Source organism: Diabrotica virgifera, chromosome 3 (genome assembly GCF_917563875.1).
Source record: "Diabrotica virgifera virgifera chromosome 3, PGI_DIABVI_V3a".
Lineage (NCBI taxonomy): Eukaryota > Metazoa > Arthropoda > Insecta > Coleoptera > Chrysomelidae > Diabrotica > Diabrotica virgifera.
Genome location: NC_065445.1, coordinates 56579737 through 56601539, shown reverse-complemented (window position 1 = coordinate 56601539; position 21803 = coordinate 56579737). Strand labels below are relative to the sequence as shown.

Genomic DNA, 21803 nt, shown 5'->3' with positions numbered 1-21803 from the left:
AAACGTCCAGTGTACAAGTAATTGTAACTAGCCACTTCAATAGGTGTAAAAACCTCTAAATTGCATTATTGTTACATTCTATATTAAAAAGTAGTCGACATTAAGTCGATGTCTTAAGATTTTAAAGATCACATGTGAATGTATTTCATCCTTGCTCGAAAATTGCACAAGATACTTGTGTTCTAGTGAGAGGTTAACGACCAACAATCAGTTGGAAGATGAAAGGAAGCCCTAATACAGTTTGGAGGAAGATTATCAGTATGATTTGATATAATATACTCCTATTGCAATACTTGGATTAAACGTCACTGAAGTTTAAGAATAAAAGACCTGGTGGTGGTCGAATGAAAAAGAAAAGGTTAAGAACAAATCAGTGAAAAGGAAAAATTATATTATAGTCAATGACAAGCAAGTATGTCGGATACTGAACTTCAAAACTATACGGTCGCCAAAAAGGAAGCAACAGTGCTGTAGCAAATTCTAAAGCAGAACTGTATACAAAGCTATACAATAAATTTTAATATCAGGGAAGCAAAAACAAAAAATAATTTAAATTTATTCAATTTATTCATTAAATTTATCCATTTAAATTTAAGAGATAACAATTCAGCTACTAGCTTTATAAAACATTGCAGTGTCGTCAGCAAAACCTATAATTTTTGAAAATAAAGATGTAATTTTGCTCTTCAAAACAGCCCGTGGTGTGCTCTGAATCAAAACCGAATCCAGTATGTCTGTCCAAAATGTCCATAAACTCGTGATTATTGACTAGTTCAAGCCCTTTCCACTCCAGTTCCTTCAAAAATAAGCACTTTGTACCGACGAAACTTACAGATCATATAAACAATGCATACACGAATAAAGCAACTTTTGAATTGGTAACGATCAATTTCATTTGTAATGCTAATTAGGGGCACGATTTTTTTGTCAAAACAAAAGGTCCCACTTTATTTTGAGCGTAACTTCCTTTCTTTTAATGCAGAGACTTTCGAAAAGAACAAGTATAAAAAATTTTTTAAAACACTTTGTTTTAAAAAAGTTGTAACGAGTTTTCCCCAAAAAGTGCTTCATTTTTTAGTCAATTCATGTTGAAATATTCGATTTGGGATTTGGCGCGTATGAACCTATTTTTCATTAGTTACAACTCTCCTTTTACTGGGTCTAGGAACCTCTACATACACCTTTTTTTTAACTTTTTTATTGGTTGTATTTTATAAAGAATGTTTTTTCTCGATAAGTTGCTTACTTTTTGAGTTATTCGCAAAAAAACGTGCAAACAAGACTAATAACGTGTCGTTTTTTGTTGAAAAATGAACAACAGTTATTTACTCGCAAATAACTCGAAAAGTATTTAGAATTAGTCAGTTTATCCATTTCCGGACTTATTTCAAACGTATATTTTTTCACCCCCAAGAAGGGGTGAAACTGACCCCCAGGCCAAAAGAATATATCGGCACAATATCACTTTTCTTCTTTGACATGTTACCTATGTCTATGCCAAATTTCATGTCAATCTGAGCAATTCTTAAAATGTATAGGTTTTGCAATATTTTACCGTCAAAGAACGTACTAACTGTATTAATAATTCTACATTAAATGTGGCAGATCGAGATTTCGACATAATATAATCCATGTTGGCAGCATTGCGTTATTGCTAGATTACTTTACATGTACTTGACAATCGTGGATAATACAAAATAGATGTTATTTTATAGCGTACATTCTCTGATTGTGTAGCAAAGGAAATCAACATCAAAGCTTTATAATATTGTATGTTAAAATTAACCTATTTGTGCTGTAAAATATCTCGTTCAGGAAAAGAGGTATTTAATTAAAATAACTTGCAAAAATATATGTTTGTATAAAACAAAACGATTATAATATTGAATTTGTTGAAAATGTGTTTTTAATATGCAGTGTATGCAGTTATATTAAATTTTTTTATGTTTGTATATTTCAATTGATTTTGAATTTATATTTTATTAAATTGGTTTTCAACTGAAAGAAACTGTTTCAATGTATATTTTATTTCCATGTTAGTTATTTCCATGGATCATTAAAATTAGAAAAATTGTCTAAAGCTGTTTTTAGTCCCGTGCCGAAAAATAAAAACGGGAAAAATATCAATACAGGTATTTGAAGGTGCTAAATCGTAGGGGGGGTATAGTTAATTAAAAATACATACGGAGGTACTCATAAATCGACAAAGGCCAACGTCAGAAAATATTGTTTTTTGCCTATAGCATTTTTATTATCATATATTCAGCAAAAGTTATTTTATGAAAGTTGTGTATCATGAAAAAACGATTACGTTGAATTCTTACAAGTTAAAATCCATAAAGAATTAACCGAGATAATTGCAAAAACCACGATTTTTGCACTGTTTTGTGAATGTTACTAACTTTCACCAAATAGGTCGTACGGAACTTATTATACCTTGAACATGAGGAAATTAAGTACCTTAATTACTGTACAAAATTTCAAGACGATCTGTTTGTCAGTTTACGAGTTATGTTAAATGTTTATCCCAGACATCGAATGTTTAAACAGTCATTGTTGCCCTAGGAGTATTTTCAGAGCTTTTTGGCAAAGTGCAATGAGTTCTTAAAGACCAAAATTACTAAGAAAGTTAAAAAAAGGATATATTTGTTTCTTAATTGTCGTTGAACAGGTCGATGAAAAAATGGTGAGTTTTCTCCTTATAACAATTAGAATATCTTTGATATTTTTTCAGAGAAATAATTATAATTGGTTGTATCAAAAAGCTGTTAAAAAAACACACAATAAAAAAGAAAAAACAACTTTTTAGGACCAATAATAGCCAAGTTATATATATTTTTTTTTGAAAAATGACATCTCGATTGTTTATAAATATTAAGAGTTGAAATTTTTACAGAATGATAATAAATATCTATATTTTATATTGCAATTAATAAGTACGGAATATCTTCTCTTTAAAACGAGTCATAACCCTTTAAAGTGAAGTTACTCACGCTGACTGAGCTGGGACCATGTGATGGGGAAGATTGTCGGAGTCGTTTCGCGCGTCGAGATTTTGCTATATAAAGTTCAATTTGGAGCGCTTGAAAATTTTTATAATATCTCAGCTTCCAGGGAACGTAGATCCTTAATTTTTTTTTAAATTTGGGTAACTCGACGAAAGAATAACAACTAGCTGATTTTCATTTACCGGAAAAATCGGAAAATTCAGGAAAATGCCCTTTTTTATTCAACATTCATTTACAATGTTAACACTAATATATTTTGATAAATATTTTCATAAAATATTATAAATTTGTAAATAAATATTAAAATATAATTATAGTATATATATATATATATATATATATATATATATATATATATATATATGTATATATATATATATATTAATATACAGGGTGATTCATTTTATTCGCCTCAGTGTCTGTGCGGAAAACGACTTGATTTAAAAAAATTTCTTCATGGACATATACAGGGTAATCAATACTACAATCTAAAAATAATGTGAATTATACAGGGTGCTACAAAAAAGAGTGGTATATCAAAGATATATTTTTTATGGAACATCCTACAACTGAAGAAATTTTTAAATTGCCCTTAAAAAATAAGCTAGACTATATCTAAGTACAGGGTATTTTGATTCATTTAAATTTTTAAAAAATATAAAATTAAAAAAAAAAATATATTTACAAATCTAAGAGTCGGTGGCAAATTTTTCCTTAGGTCTTCATAATAGACTATTCAGCATTTTTAAACAGATGTTTATTGTAACAAAATTTATAATTACTTAATAGTACATTTTTAGATTTAAGAACTAATTGAAAACAAAACATTGAAAAAAAAATGTGTGTACAGATTATAATTATTGATCTTAGTTAATTCTGCACAGTTTATGTAGAGGTTCATTAATTTCTTATTTCTTCAACATTATCCCTAATTTTTTGAAACAAATCTTCTTCAACTTCCACTTCCGTCATCCCTAATAACTGCCAAAAATTTGTAGCATCTTTTTCCGCCAGTGTCATATTTGCAATTTATGCAAAGCTCGGTACAATTGATTTATTTCAAGAAATTATGGATAATGTGGAAGAAATTAATAAACCTGTACAAAAACTGTGTAGAATTAACGAAGATGAATAATTATAATCTATACATAATTTTTTTTTTTTTAATTTGAGAACGTTTGTGTTTTCAATTAATTTTTAAATCTATGAATGTAAAATGTACAATTAAGTAATTATAAATTTTGTTACAATAAACATCTGTTTAAATATGCTGAATAGTCTATTATGAATATTCAAGAAAAAAATTGTCACCGATTCTTAAGTGCACTTTACATCAACAATAAATTGAACAATAAATTGACCAAGTTATTCAAGGCCAAATTTGACGTGTTCTCAAAGCACAATTTGACATCCATAATTGTTCGTTATTAACTTGACGTCAATAAATTCGTGAATTTCTTGAAAGCAAAATTTTCTTGTCCTCAAAAAAATTGAAGGAACTTGGAATAAATGTTGTAAAAATGTCAATATTTTCAGTAGTACCAATGCAATGATTTTCTTATTAGAAGCTTTTGAATGTCGTTAGTTTCTTTGTTTGAGTAAAGTGTTTGATTTGAAACAGAATAGAATAGAACAGATTAATAAAATAGAGAGATAGATTAGAATAGATATATAGTATAGAATAAACTTGAAATAGAATAGAGTAGAATATAATAGAATAGATGTAATATATATGTAGATACTTACTAATAAAGTATTTGATTTAAAACAGAATAGAGTAGAATGTAACAGATTAAATGAAATATATAGATAGATTAGAATAGATATATAGTATAGAATAAAGTAAAATATAATATAATAGGTGAAATGATTGTGAAAAGCAATAGTTTTAAGTACCTACTATCGGTATTACAGAGTAATGGAGAAATAGATGGAGATGCATGCAGTAGAATTAGGGCTGGATGGATGAAGTGGAAAGAAGCGAGTGGTGTGTTGTGTGACAGAAAAATTCCAATGAAGCTGAAGGGAAAATTCTATAAAACAGCCATAAGACCGGCTATGATGCACGGAACTGAATGTTGGGCAGTGAAAAAGAAAGCGGAACAACGAATGCATGTGGTGGAAATGAGAATGCTTAGATGGATGAGTGGAGTGACAAAGAAGGATAAAATTAGAAATGAGTATATTAGGGGAAGTCTAGGTGTGGCACCAATTGATGCCAAAATGAGAGAGCATAGGTTAAGATGGTTTGGTCATGTTCAACATCGAGACGTTAATCACCCAATACGAAGAATAGCTGAAGTGCAGATTCCTGGAAGGAGTAGGAGAGGAAGACCAAAGAAGACGATAAGGCAGGATATGTTGGTAAAGGGGATTAACATTGATATGACTCAAGATAGAATTGTGTGGAGAAATGCAATTAGGGAAGCCGACACTGCATAGGGATAAGGCAAAGAGAATGATGATGATGATAATAGGTGTAATGTGTAGATACTTATATAGAATAGGTTTGAAATAGAGTAGAATATAATAGAATAAAGAGACTATACAGTGCTAGTCAAAAGTCCGTACCCCCCCTCGTATCTTTTGAACGGTTATACCTATAATTGTGAAATTTGGAGGGAGGAAATAAACGGACGTAAGCTTCTTAACTAGTTATGACAGGTGACGTAATAGTGACAGATGACGTTACAGAGCCACTGTGACCGATAATTTTAAATAGGACCTTACGGCAAGTGATACCTCGTTTGAAAGGTATTTAAAATATCTATTCAGTTATACTAATTTTTTTGGGTTTAGGTTAATTTTGATTTTGGTGAATAAATTAAATAAATATAATATTGTAGCTTCGAATTTAATTAATAAAAATTCAAATGTCCGCCTATGGATTTTTTGTCAAAAAAGTTGACGTTTTTTAATTCTCTAGTAGTTTTTACGTCAACGTCAACCTGTTTGACAAGTAATCATAGGCGGAATTTTGAATTTTTATTAATTAAATGCGAAACTACAATTTTATATTTATTTCATTTTTTCATCAAAATTAGCTTAAACTCAAACAAAATTAGTATGACTGAATAGGTATTTTCAATACCTTTCAAACGAGGTATCACTTGCCATAAGGTCCCATTTAAAATTTTCGGTCACAGTGGCTCTGTAACGTCATCTGTCACTATTATGTCACCTGTCATAACTAGTTAAGAAGCTTACGTCCGTTTATTTTCTCCCTCCAAATTTCACTATTATAGGTATAACCGTTCAAAAGATACGAGGGGGGGTACGGACTTTTGACTAGCACTGTATACATCCCTAATAGCACAAGGATGTCCTTCACGGACTTTAGGGAGGTCCGTTTTCGTCCAAGGAACGTCCTATTTTGGTCCAAATGTCGTGCTACCGAATGCCCGTTGGACGTCCACTTAAGGTCCGAAGGGACGTACTTTGGACCTTAACAGGACGTCCTATTTTGGTCCAAATGCCACGTTGCCAAACGTCCAATGGACGTCCACCTAACGTCCGAGGGGACGTTCAGTGAACGTCAATTGGACCTTCATAGGACGTCCCAGTTTGGTCCAATGTCTTGCTGCCGAACGTCCATCTAACGTCCTGAGAGGACCTCCGGTGGACGTCTAGCATCGATATTTAGACCTGTGGAGAATGTATGGTGGGAAATAAAAAATAAATTTTTAAGGAACTTATATTACATCTTATATTAAATTACAATTATTGGATATTACATTATTTACATTAAATTACAATACACTTCTCCAAGAAATTAACGCACCACCTTAAAAATAGGGCATTTTTGATGTCTCGAATTTTCTAAACCTGTTGTCCCATCTGAGTGATTTTTTTATAATATAGCCTAGGCTATAGGTTACATCCTTAAGCTTGTCAAGCACTGGGAGCTATACTGTAATATATGTATATTATATCATATCGCTCTCTATAGTAATGAGTGAGCCTGCAGACAGGGAACTAATGGTTCCGTATGTGCAGGCTCACTCATTACTCATTACTATAGAGAGCGATGTGATATAATATATATTACAGTATAGCTCCCCGTGCATGACAAGCATAAGGCAGTAACCTATAGCCTCAGGCTATATTATTATAAAAAATCACTTAGATGGGACAACAGGTTTAGGAAATTCGAGACATCAAAAATGCCCAATTTTTAAGGTGGTGCGTAATGCACTGTATATATAGGTAAACTTATATACAGGCTGTAACAAAAATAAAATTTTTGTGTTTATTTAGTTGGCTATCTATTATAGTGTACAATCATCTAGAATATTTTGAACAAACTAAAAACACGAATATATCATCGAAAAATTAATAAAAAGGTCTTAAAATGCTTGGTTAGATATTAAGATCTAGTTAAAAAGAACCCAAAAACTGGATATTTTCTACAGAACGTAGATTATGAATTTTTAAGCCAGCTAATCCCATTTATTATACAGGGTGTCCCGAAAAGATTGGTCGTAAATTAAATCACATATTCTGGGACCAAAAATAATTTGAATGAACCTAACTTACCTTAGTACAAATATGCACACAAAAAAAGTTACAGCCCTTTGAAGATACAAAATAAAAATAGATTTTTTCGAATATATCGAAAACTATTAAAGATTTTTTATTGAAAATGGACATGAAGCAATATTATTGCAGTAACATCTTAAAGAAAAATTATAGTGAAATTTGTGCACCCCATAAAAATTTTATGGGGTTTTTGTTCCCTTTAACCCCCCAAACTTTTGGGTACGTTCCAATTAAATTATTTCTGTGGTACCATTAGTTAAACACTGTGTTTTTAAAACTTTTTTACCTCTTTCTATTTTTTCGATAAAGCTCTTTTTATCAAGATATGGCTTCTTTTTAAAATGGTTCAAAATATACCTAAAAATGTAAATCATAAATAAATTTTCATATTATTAGTCTCTACAATCGTACTTAACCATATACAAATATGTGGTGGATTTGACAAATATTCAAAATATCACGATAAAAACTGACTTCAAAAAAGTACTAAGAGGCAAAAAAGTTTTAAAAACATTGTGTTTAATAGTACCACAATATAATTCAATTGTAACTTACACAAAAGTTTGGGGGGGTTTAAACGAACAAAACCCCCATAAAATTTGTATGGGGTGTCGGGTGTCCAAATTTTACTATACAGTGGAACCTTGATTATCTGTCTCTCTATTAACTGTCACCTCTGTTAACCGTTTTGTAAGAGAGACTAAAAACTTTTTTTACAGTCACCTCCTGTTTTCATATGATATTTTTTGACATGTTTTGTAGTAAATTCAATTATCTATTTACTACAAAACATGTCAAAATTTACATGTGAAAACAGAGATGACCCTAAAAATGGTTTTTCGTCTCCTACAAAATTCATGAAAAAGCAGATAGGAGGTATTGTCACATCACCGACGATATACCAGAAGTATATGTGGCCATACCAAATAATACATCCTTGATAAATATAAACATTTTTATTGCACAAAATCTTGTCATATATTTTTTTCCATAATCATCACTACGATGATGATTCATTTGTATTGAATTGTACATTGCAATTCTCTGATGTTTGGGAAAAAGGGCTTAAGTCAGAATTGCACATCGATAATGTTTTGATGATTTCTGGACCAGAAAAATCGGCTCTTTTTATTGGTACATACAGTTTAAGTCTGCAACACTTTTTTTATGGTCCAGAAATCATCAAAACATTATTGATGTGCAATTCTGACTTAAGCCCTTTTTGCCAAACATCAGAGAATTACAATCTGGTCATAACTGACCAATGAGCAATTTTAATTTAACCTAAATTACTACTGTTCCTTAAAATGAAGAGCTTACCCCATAGCTTCTCTTATCTAATCTAACAAGATCGTGCACTATTCTAACATACACAGGCAGACAAGCACTACGCTCTGCTTTTCACTATCACCTATCACTCAAACTAGTTCAAAAGGCTTTGTCCTCTTCAATCTTCTAGTTTGTCCAGTAGTAGATATGAGGAGCTGGATTTCCTCAATATTCTCATACTTATGAAGTTGTTGTTGCTCATGACTTCCTGCTATCTTCTTGATGACTATATTATCCAGGTTCCATTCCTAGGTCTTGATATTTGTTTATAAAGTAATATCTTATTATGCATCGACAATGTGGAGTTTCTTCCAACTAGTCAATACACTTTTTATAGGTATCTTTCTTTTGCCTTTCATAGCCACAACAAGGCTATAATACGTTTCCTTCCTGGTTTTTTGTAGACCACTTTCAGCTGATTCTAAAAAATTAAAATGAATGGTAATTTTTCTATTTTTTACAATTAAAAATCAAAAGAAATAGGTACTACTATTTACAGGTAATAATATGCATAAATAATTCGTTTCCTAAAGAATACAGAAATTGAAAACGTTTTTATAATACTTACATAATTGTTTAAACAAAAGAGACCCAGCCAGAGCAAAACGCAAAACTAACAGACAGAACTGCAAAAAAAAGCCACTAATTTCCATTTTTCCACCCCCTTATCTTATATGCATTTTCCAATCAAAATTTTTAGGTTGTCATGAACATGAAAGACTCAACCTCAACAAATAATAATAAACAAAAAGCTCTACTTCCACTTCCCGCCAAATGGACACAGGTTGGTGACACTGAATTCACGCCAAATAAAATGAAAAAATAGAACAATTTTCTTTTTCGTCAATTTCTTCACGTGAAGTTTATAACGAACAAACTTAGATGTCAAAGTGTGGTTTTACACGTCAAATTTGGCCTTGAATAACTTGGTCAATTTCTTGTCCAATTTATTGTTGATGTAAAGTGGACTTTAGATTTGTAAATATTTATTTTTTTTCTAAATCTTTACATTTTTCTAAAAATTGAAATAAATCAAAACACCCTGTACTTAGGTATAGTCTACCTTCTTTTTTAAGGGCAATATAAAAATTTCATCAGGTGTAGGGTGTTCCATAAAAAAAATATATCTTTGATATACCACTATTTTTTGAAGCACCCTGTATAATTCACATTATTTTTAGATTACAGTGTTAATGGCCCGGTATATTTCTGTGAAGAATTTTTTTTAAATCAAGTTGTTTTCCGTACAGACATCGAGGCGAATAAAATGAACCACAATTTATTCACAAATTTATAATATTTTATGACAATATTTATGAAATTATATGTGTTAACGTTGTAAATACATGTTGAATAAAATAGTGCATTTTCCAGAATTTTCCGATTTTTCCGGTAAATGAAAATTAGCTAGTTGCTATTCTTTCATCGAGTTACTCCAATTAAAAAAAAATGAAGGCTTTACGTTCTCTGGAAGCTGAGATGTTGTAAAATTTTTCAAGCGCTCCAAATTGAACTTTCTATAGCAAAATCTTGACTCGCGAAACTGGACTCCGACAATCTTCCCCACCACACGGTTCCAGCTCACTCAGCGTATGTAACTTCATTTTAAATGGTTATTACTCGTTTTAAATAGAAGAAAATCCGTACTTATCAATTGAAATATAAAATATAGATATTTATTATCATTCTGTAAAAATGTCAACTCTTAATATTTATAAACAATAGAGATGTGATTTTTCAAAGAAAAAAGTATAACTTGACTATTATTGGTCCTATAAAGTTGGTTTTTCTTTTTTAATCTGTGTTTTTTTACCACCTTTTTGATACAATCAATTATAATTATTTATCTGAAAAAATAACAAAGATATTCTAATTGTTCATAAGGAAAAAACTCACCATTTTTAGCGACTTGTTTAACAACATTTCAAAAACAAATATATTCTTTTCTTAACTTTTTTTGTACTTTGAGTCTTTAAGAACTTATTGCACTTTGCCAAAAAGCTCTGAAAGTACTCCTAGGGCAACAATGATTGTTTAAACATTCGATGTCTGGGATAAACATTTAACATAACTCGTAAACTAACAAATATATCTTCTTGAAATAAATTTTGTACACTAATAAAGGCACTTAATTGCCTCGTGATCAAGGTGCAATAAGTTCCTTACGGTCTTTTTGGTAAAAGTTATTAACAGTTACAAAATAGTGCAAAAAACGTGGTTTTTTGCAATTATCTCGGTTAATTCTTTATGGATTTAAACTTATAAAAATGCAAATTAATCATTTTTTCATGATACACAATTTTGTAAAAGAACTTTTGCTGAAAATATGATACTAAAAATGCTATAGGAAAAAACCATATTTTCTGACTTTGATCTTTTTTTATAAAAAAATGAGGTCGATTTACGAGTACCTCTGTGTTTTTAATTAACTATATCCATCTTACCATTTAGCACCTTCAAATGCCTGTATTGAATTTTACCCTGAAATCGCTCATATTTACTTTTCTACCCTGGTCTATTTCACGTATGTTCGATTTTTGAATAAGACAACATTTAGATAATAAAAATGTATATGAATAACTCATTTCACTAAAGCATAGGGTCGGCAACCTGCGGCTAGAGAGCCACATGCGGCACTTTGGATGTAAAAATGCGGCTCTTTAGTTCCATACGCAAAAATTATTTATTTTATCAGAAGCATTAGAATACAATATCAATCATTAGAATAGTTTCTTGGACAGAGTTGCCATCTAAATGTCGTCATGTAGAGACATATCAACTTACTTTACCTTTACAACCCACGTGATGGGAAAGTCATACTTTGCCGAAGGAGCATATTTCTTTATAAATATTATCCATTCAATGGAATTTCAAGCAAATATATATGTGATTGTAACATAAATATATACCATTTAAAGGGTTCTCGCCCTGGTATTTCTTTGGTGGCTCAGCTTGGAATTAAACTGTTTTTTAACACTGTGATGTAGCCCTTAAAAAAATGTTAATAAAAAAATTTATACCTTTTACAAAGGATTTTTCATTAAAAATTTTTCTTAATAATTGTTCAGTCTAATCATGAGAAAAACAATTTAAAATAATCTGTTATGCAGAAGATGCAATACTCTGAAAGTTAAGATTATTTACAATAGGGAAGGATCTTTTTTTAGGTGGATGTGAGAGGTGGTATTCGAATTTTTGCGGATAAAGTTAGGTGATAACTTCGTTAATAATAATAGACTTATGCTCCTTCTCAAATATGCCCGGAACATTAATAAGAAAAATAAAATATTTAAAAACTTCAAAAAATTTCGTTTTTGTTTCTACTTTCTTTGCTTATAACCTTAAAACGATTCATTTTGGAACAAAGTTGTATAAAAATAAAACAAAGATAATTAAATTTTCTATCAGATACGTTTGGTTAAAAATATCTTAATTTAACACCCTTGCTGCAAAATAGCAATAAAAATAAAATAAGGGGGTAAAACAAGCCTGTCATTATTCAATGTTTTCCATCACTTAGGTTACACTTGGAACCTTCCTAATTCGCTTAGACAATTTTTGTAATGTGCTAAAACCGTCCACTAAATTTCATTAAAATTGACTTACTAGATTTTGCATAATAATTTTGCAATCTAAACTTTTTTTTTAAATTAAAATTTTTTTAAATCTTGCACAACAAAAACTAGAATATATAAAGATTTGTCAATTTTTTTACATATAAAGAAGCACTCCACCTATTTAATGCACTTTACAGAATTGAAATCGGATTACTTAAGCAGCCCCAGCAATGTTTTAAAGTTATAAACAATTTAGTGCTGTTGCCAGGAGGGGGTGCTACGGGCCCCTTTATTTAGATGGACTTACCCAAGTTTTTTTATGTATTTTGACCCGTAGAACATGAATTTTTTGGGTACCAGTTGGTCCGGATGTCGATAAGGTTGTTATAAACAAAGAACTTGAAGAATTACAAAACATCACTTTTTCTCAAAATAAATCATTTTTTGTATTTCTTGGGTAATTCTAAGCAAAAAACGTTCTTACAAGTTTTTTCGTAGGATGCATAGTTTTCGAGATAAACGCGGTGAAACATTCAAAAAATCGAAAAATTTACAATTTTTAATGAGAACAACATTTGATTAAAAAATAAAATAGCAATTCTGCTGACAGCATTTGAAAGTTTAAGTCAAATCATACCAGTTTTAATTATTTGCATTGCTACAAATTAATTTTTTTATTATTAAACAAAGCTATTTGTTTATAAGCCAAAAATTTTTTTATAATTTTAAAACATTGCTGAGGCCCCTTAAATAATCCGATTTTAATTCTGTAAAGTGTATTAGATAGGTAGAGTACCCCTTTATATGTAAAGAAATTAGCCAACTTCTAAATGGTCTACTTTTTGTTCAATATGATTTAAAAAATTTGAACTTTTTTAAAAATATTTTTATTGCAAATTTATTACTGAAAATTCCACACCTGTAATTTTGAACCAATCAAAATACGTTATTTTGACAGATCACCATGGCAACGGAGGTATTTTATCGGAAATTTTTTGCTCGTGGGGTACCCAACAGCGAATTATAGTGGAAATTTTTTGACGTTTACAATAACAGAACATTTTTGACAGACTGGTTTTTATTTGTTTACATAATTTAGTTTTGATTCATTTTCTATCACTTGTAGTTACTCAAAACTTATGTAAAATTGAAGAATACACTATTTTCTATCTTGAAATGGTATTCCCATGCAACTACAATGAGTAGAAATTACGAATTTGAAAGCCTACATAATTGCTGACAAAGCTATGGCGCGCTATTAATCTGTTCATGCAGCTTTGGATTTTCAAATGCAAATTTGGTGTGGAATTTTCTTACCGAATACCACGCGAAGTCAAATTAATATCCGGAAATTTTTTTTTGATCATGAATATTTTTAGAAAATTTCCCTCGTCTGCGACTCGGGAAATTTTCACAATATTCATGATCTCAAAAAAATTTCCGGAAATAATTTGACCTCTAGTGGTATTACTAGTGAAAATTTGTTAATAGCTTAAGGGTGTCTAGTCGGACAAACTTTGATATATGGGAACACTGGAACAGGGGAAGTTTTAATTGTGGAACAAGTTAAAAATTTGGAACGGTCAGACCACGAAAACGGTACATGTATTTTGTCCGGCAGAAAAGACTTAAACTCTCCGAACAGAGATTAAATTCTCATGCAAAAATCAGACTGTTATTTATCACCAAATGGGCATTTTAATGAGTGGAACATGTAGAATATGTCAAATGACAGGAATTATGACAGGTGATAAGTAGCAGTCTGATTTTTGCATGAGAGTTTAATCTCTGTTCGGAGAGTTTAAGTCTGTTCTGTCGGCCAAAATAAATGTGCCGTTTTCGTAGTTTGACCGTTCCAAATTTTTAACCTGTTCCACAATTAAAACTGCCCGTGTTACAGTGTTCCCATATCTCAAAGTTTATCCGACTAGACACCCTTAAGCTATTAACAAATTTTCAGCTTGCTATTAATCAACTTTTTTTTCATACGCGGAATCCACACCTATTATGTTTTATCACTTGCTAATGAGAAGTCATAAGACATAAAACAGACGGCAGAGGTTGCCCCTTTTTTAGGTATATGTCTCCTCAAAGTGCAAAAAGGAACTTACAGGATTGCTACCGCTCTAGGGACAAACTAGAGGGAAGAATATATATATCGAATGCCGTGCAAAAATGCCTTGAAGACAATAAGAATGATTTAAATAAAATCGTTTTAATAGTAACTGATGGAGCCGGAAATATGACATGAAAAAAGAAAGGAGCAACAACGATTCTTCAGGGCAAACAAAACAACGAATTTTTTACGTTTCACTGAAATACACTAAGAAGCGCTTTGTACCCAGACATTTCCAACGAAAATAGTTGAGGTTATGGATTTTGTAATTAAGTTGTTTAACAGTGTTGTGTCAAAATCACTTCACCATCGCCAGTTTAAAGAATTCTCGAACAAAATAGAGACACAGTATTCCGACTTCACTCTTCACAATAACGGGCGATGATTTTCCCAAGGTAAGCTTTTAAAACATTTTCTTTGTTCTTTAATAAGATAAATACATTCATAAATGAAAAAAGGCATTAATCACCCTGAATAAGAGAACAACAAATATTTGTAGCCATTTTACTTTATGGTGGATATCACAGCTAAATTAAATGAACCGAATCTAAAACTGCAATGAAAGGAATATCTAGCCTATGTTATGGTACCAGGATTAGTTTGTTTTGAATAAATAGTTTTGCAGAAGATATTATGAGCGGTAAATTACTTTATATTCAATTTCTAAAGCAATATCCCGATCAAACCAGTGCAAATGTTGACATGAATTACTTTAGCACAGATATAAAAAAAAGTTAAGGAATAAAAAGGAAAGAATACTTTTATGAACTATTAAACGACCAATCTAGCAGAAATACATCAAACATAGAAGTAAATACAGCTGAACTAGAAGACCAATACCCGACATACGAAGAAGTAATACACACAATTAAAAATCTTAAAAATAATAAGGCACCAGGTAGCGATGGAATACCCGCAAAGTGCTCAAAATATGGAGGAGAAGCGTTGTACAGTTCTATACAGGGTGAGTCATGAGGAACTGTACATACTCCTACCTCGTGTAGAGGCTCCTATTGGGAATAACAAAAGACCATTAAAAAGTGTCTGCTCCCATTGTTTAATAATATACAGGGCGAGTTTCGCATTTTAACAGATATTTGTATTCGTCATAATTTTTGAAGGGTCAGATCGATGTGTCTCTTATTTTGGTCAATCGTTACACTATTACCACCTAATCTACTGATTTATTCAAACTAGAAAAAAATCAGGTCCGGCTTCAAAAAAATTAGTTCGTTTGGGTCTTAGAAAAAAATTTCCCCTGTATACGCTTTTTGAAAACTATAATATGAATTTTACAAATTAGACAAATAGGCAATTAAAATGACTTATTTATTTTTTTCCCCACACGATTACTTAATTTTTTATAAAAAAATCATATTTGAGTATGAATTAAAAGTTTGGTAAAGTGAACCACAGATAAAAAAAATAACTTTTATTACAAAAATTAATTTTTTTTGAATAAACATTTTTATGTTACCACCCAATCGACTGATTTATACAGACTAGAAAAAAATCAGGCCCGAATTTAAAAAATTATTTTGTTTTGGTCTTAGAAAAAATTTCACCCTGTATACGCTTTTTGAAAACTCTAATACTAATTTTAAAAATTAGACAAATAGGCAATTAAAATGGCATATTTAATTTCTTCCCCACACGATTACTTAATTTTTTATAAAAAAATCAAATTTGACACTGAATAATTAAAAGTTTGGTAAAGTGAACCATAGATTTTAAAAAATTACCTTTAATTACAAAAATTAATTTTTTTTGAACAAACATTTAACTTATGTTACCAACCAATCAACTGATTTATACAAACTAGAAAAAAATCAGGCCCGGATTTAAAAAATTATTTCGCTTTGGTCTTAGAAAAAATTTCACCCAGTATACTCTTTCTGAAACCTCTAATATGAATTTTACAAATTAGGCAAATAGGCAATTAAAATGGCATATTTATTTTTTCTCCACACAATTACTTAATTTTTTATTAAAAAATCAAATTTGTCAAAATCGGAATTTTAACCTAAAACTGAAAAAAAAATTAAATCACGGTTAAACTCGCTACAACTCTGTTCCATTTTAATATTTTTTTTCTGAAATTTTACAGCACATACAGTCGGAAAAATGAAAGAATACCCATGAACGAACATATAAAACACGCTGTATTTTCCTGTCACCGTGTCACACAAAAAATTGGCCAGCGCAAGTACATGTAATAATTATTGTTACATCTATTTGCACTGGACAATTTTCTTTGTGACACGGTGACAGGAAAATACAGCGTATTTTATATGTTTCTTCATGGGTATTCTTTCATTTTTCCGACTGTGTCTCTTACCATTGTGAATCTGAAAATTGTTGTAGACTTTCCGTCGTCTTCTCATAAAAGTTATGAATTTTTAAAAATAAAAGGTGCAGATTTGTCAATTGCAAAGTTAAATCGCAAAAATTAAGTGAAAAAATTTAAAATTTATCTATTTGATCACGTCTATGTTAAACTATAGAGTCCAAAGAGAAGTGTTATGGGTTTTAGATCTAGACGTGGTATAGAAAAAAAAATTTTTAAGATTTTAATTTTGAGAAAAACGTTGTTTAATTTTTTTTTATTTTTATGGCAAAATTCCGATTTTGACAAATTTGATTTTTTAATGAAAAATTAAGTAATCGTGTGGGGAAAAAATAAGTATGCCATTTTAATTGCCTATTTGTCTACTTTGTAAAATCCATACTAGAGTTTTCAAAAAGCGTATACAGGGTGAAATTTTTTCTAAGACCAAAACGAATTAATTTTTTAAATCCGGGCCTGATTTTTTGCTAGTTTGATTAAATCAGTTGTTTGGGTGGTAACATAAGTTAAATATTTGTTCAAAAAAAAATTATTTTTGTAATAAAAGTTAATTTTTTTAAATCTGGTTTCTAGTAAATATTGTTCACTTTACCAAACTTTTAATTATTCATAGTCAAATTTGATTTTTTATAAAAAACTAAGTAATTGTGTGGGGAAAAAATAAATATGCCATTTTAGTTGCCTATTTGTCTAATTTGTAAAATTTATATTAGAGTTTTCAAAAAGCATATACAGGGTGAAAATTTTTTTAAGACCGAAACGAACAATTTTTTTAAATCCGGGCCTGATTTTTTTTAGTTTGTATAAATCAGTTGATTGGGTGGTAACATAAGTTAAATATTTGTTCAAATAAAATTAATTTTTGTAATAAAAGTTTTTTTTTTAATTTATGGTTCACTTTACCAAACTTTTAATTCATACTCAAATTTGATTTTTTTATAAAAAATTAAGTAATCGTGTGGGGAAAAAATAAATATGTCATTTTAATTGCCTATTTATCTAATTTGTAAAATTCATATTATAATTTTCAAAAAGCGTATACAGGGTGAAATTTTTTCTAAGACCCAAACGAACTAATTTTTTTGAAGCCGGACTTGATTTTTTTCTAGTTTGAATAAATCAGTTGATTAGGTGGTAATAGTGTAACGATTGACCAAAATAAGAGACACATCAATCTGACCGTTCAAAAATTATGACGAATACAAATTTCTGTCAAAATGCGAAACTCGCCCTGTATATTATTAAACAATGGGAGCAGACACTTTTAATGGTCATTTGTTATTCCCCATAGGGGCCTCTATACGAGGTAGGAGTATGTACAGTTCCTCATGACTCACCCTGTATACAAGCTAATTTTTATTTATATTAGTATTACTCCTGTCTGAGTATGTAGAATTCCATTTTCGTTGGAATTTTTCCGTGCTGGACAGATGGGACGTGAATTGCAAATTATAGAATTCCCTCATCTTCCTAGCTCCAGTATCCCCTGGGGTTGCATTTTTAGAAGCCAGAAGTGGTCCCAATCAATTTTTAATTTAATATTATTTTATATTTTATTAAGTTGAAAATTTTGACTTACATCTATATGTATATAACTAAGTATACTGAATTGTTGACATAAAAAAGATGAAGTTAAATACCTAATTCCAAAAAATGCTTTTAACATTTTATTCCATTTTTGTATAAAGTGACGTCTTTTTCAACGTTTGAAGTTTACTTAACCTAATGTAAAGCTTCGATGTCATGTGAACTTAATCATTCAAATACATACTCAAAAATAAATACGATTCCTGTGTATCTTTTGTACACTTACACTTAATAGTAGGGGAGCCCAAGCGGGGATTTTTGCAGTTACTCGAGCGCGTCAGATTATCATATGGGGAGAAACGTGGTACCCTGCAGATGTACCTCTGCCATATAATGGCTCTTAACACAGGGGAGTTCGTTTAGGGGGGCCCGAAAAAAAAAATCTATCCTTAAAAATACTCGAAATTGTCAGATTAAGATAAGGTAAGTTAAGTACATGCAAAACAGTGTATATTTAAAAAATCTGACGATTTGAGCGGGGCTTAAGGGAATTGGTGAGTCACAAAATTTCACAAGAAAAAGGCGAATATTTCGCGAAATGAACGTCAGATCGAAAAACTAAAAACTACACGTTCAATATTTTTCAAAAATCTATCGATAGATACCAAACACGACACCTCGCAGAGGGGGGTGGGGGGTAAATTTTAAATTTTAAATACAAATCCCACGATATTTAGCAAAATAAACATCAGATCGAAAAACTGCAAAATACACTTATTTAATATTTTTGAAAAATATATCAAATGGTACCAAACGCGACTCCCCACGGAGGTGGGGTGGGGGGTTACTTTAAAATCTTAAGTGGGAGCCCATTTTTTATTGCAGATTTGAATTCTTTGCATAAAAATAAGCAACTTTTATTCGAAACATTTTTTCGAATTATGGATAGATGGCGCTATATTCGGAAAAAACCATTAATGGAAATGGAAAATTAAATTAAAAAATGGCAAGCGCCCGCTAAAATGGAAAATTTTACTTAACTTTTTTTGGTTTTAGGACCTAATAATCACAACCCAATAGGTCCCCAAAGCGCTCGAGTGACTGCACATTTAGCATACTTTGCTCCCCTACCATAACAAAATAAACAACGAAACGATATTTTTGTCATTAAAACTTGTTTCAATTATTACTGCCATAAAACATTAATCGGGATGTACTAGAGGTGGGCGATAATAAATTTTTCTGTAATTTTGTCACTGATACGACGTATTTCAAATCAGTGGCGGCTCGTGACCTCAGTATGCGGGTAGGCTACACATATACTTCGGATAGGCGACAAAAAATATCCTACAATTTGTAATACATTTTGAGCCGTCTTGCAATACTAAATGTAATCTATGAGCGCAACAATGTGTAAAAATTGCTTTTGGAGCATCTACTTTAATTTTTGATTGTAATCCGTTTAAAGAGCCAGCCATTACACTTGCACCATCGTAAAATTGAGCAATTAATTTATTTTTGTAATCATATGGCTCAAGCACGTTTGAAATTAAACTATATAGAGCGTCTGCAGATCTATTCTCGCTAACATCAAAAAACCCTAAAAATCTTTCTGTTAACTGACCAACTTTGTTAACAAAACGGATTGTTAAAGTAAACTGTGATTTTTCGGTTATATCAGTAGTATCGTCCGCTAGTATAGAAAAAAATTGACTTTCATTAATTTCTGTTGAAATTTCATTTTTTACGTAATCGGCAAGGCAATCTATTAAATCATTTTGTATTGTTTTTGACAAACCCGTGAACATCGATGTGAATTCTATTTTTTAACATGATCCTGGATTTCCTGATCGCGTTTAACTACTAAATTAAAATTTTTTTTAAAATTACCCATGTTTGAAGAATTATAGCTCTCATCACGACCGCGAAATGCAAGTTCTTGTTTTACTAACAGAATTGTAACATCAATTTCTTCAACTTCTTCAACCTTTTTCAACTTCTTCATTATATATCTTATTAGATAGAGAAATTTGTCCAGCTAAAGCACTGTCAATAGTTTGTTTATTTTTTTCTAACCGTTTTAAACCTAAGCAATTGTTTAAATGTTCTTTCGAAGATTCATGTTTTTTTACACTAGCTGATAAATTTTTCAAATCTGAATATCCCTGACTCACCCAAACATTTTGCTTCAAATTTGAGAGCAACAGACAATGCCAATAGAAAAGTGAATTTTTAAAATAACTTCCGCTTAGCCATTTATGATTTTCATACCATATTATTTTAAACGTTCTTGAAAATGGTCGATTGTCTTTTGTCTTATCTGTGGATAAAATTGTTAAATTTGGTAAAGGCCGGCCCATTGAAATAATTTCTGATCTTTCTTGATTTTGGCGCCTTGAAAAAGGCGTCTCGATCAAACTGCATATTACACCGTTTAAAATATTCATATTCAATGACTAAAGTTTTTCCACCAATAAAACTAACACACTTAGGTTTCAACAACGTCAAATATTACTTATTTTATTTATGTATCAAATAATAATTTACTCTTCGAATAAATTGATAAGTTAACAATTAACCTCGCTTTAAATTTTTAATTATCTATATAATCTAATAACACAATTCGTCAGTTTAACTTTAAATTATTCAAATTGTATTGAAACAATAAAAATATAATGGACGACTGACAAATAACTATTCACAGATTTATTTGTCGTTAGTGAATTATTACTAAATTAATATAAAATTAAAATGCCCTTCAATAGACCGATCTCAAATTTACCTGTTTATTATTCAGTTTTCATAAACAAATTTAAATTGTCCTACCAAGTTTTATTCAATACTTAACCTACTAATAACAGCCAAAATCAAAAAACAATTATTTAAAACAGTTTCACAAGACACAAGAGAAGCAACTGATAAAATTTTGTAGGTCCGGCTATAAGACTCTGTGCCTATCCGCCCTTTCAAAATCGTAGAATACGGTCGCTACCAGCAGACCTGCAGCAGGTCTGCTCGCGTAAACAGAGAGAGATCGCACGTCAATTCGGTGTTGGCGTCGTTCTATTTCAGGCTACGTTTTCAAGTGCCTGACCAAGGAAGAATATAGAATCTTATACAGTACTACTGATACTACAAGGAGCGTACAATAATTATAACTACGGAGAAAATTTTTTGGATATTTTTAAAAATAATTTGGATAATTTTTGCTATTTTATTGTAGGTATTGTGTCAAAATTTATAAATTACAATTTTGAAATAAGTAATTTATATTAATAATTTATACTATTGTACTACATTTGAAAAGAGTAGGCGGCGCCTACCTTGCCTACCCCGACGGGCCGCCCCTGTTTCAAATACACAAACACAAAATTAGCATC

General features: G+C 30.6%; 1 protein-coding gene and 1 long non-coding RNA gene across 2 annotated transcripts in view; one reads left to right on the top strand and one right to left on the bottom strand.

Moving 5' to 3' along the window:
• Positions 1–21803, top strand: part of LOC114324501 (connectin-like) — a 1593699-nt gene that overhangs the window by 1547679 nt on the left and 24217 nt on the right. The gene's annotated exons all lie outside the window — the stretch shown is intronic.
• LOC126881078 (uncharacterized) lies at positions 8489–9844 on the bottom strand. The gene is made up of 2 exons (XR_007696715.1): positions 9445–9844; positions 8489–9297 (listed from the first exon to the last, which is right to left on the bottom strand). It is a non-coding gene; the product is annotated as an uncharacterized LOC126881078 (long non-coding RNA).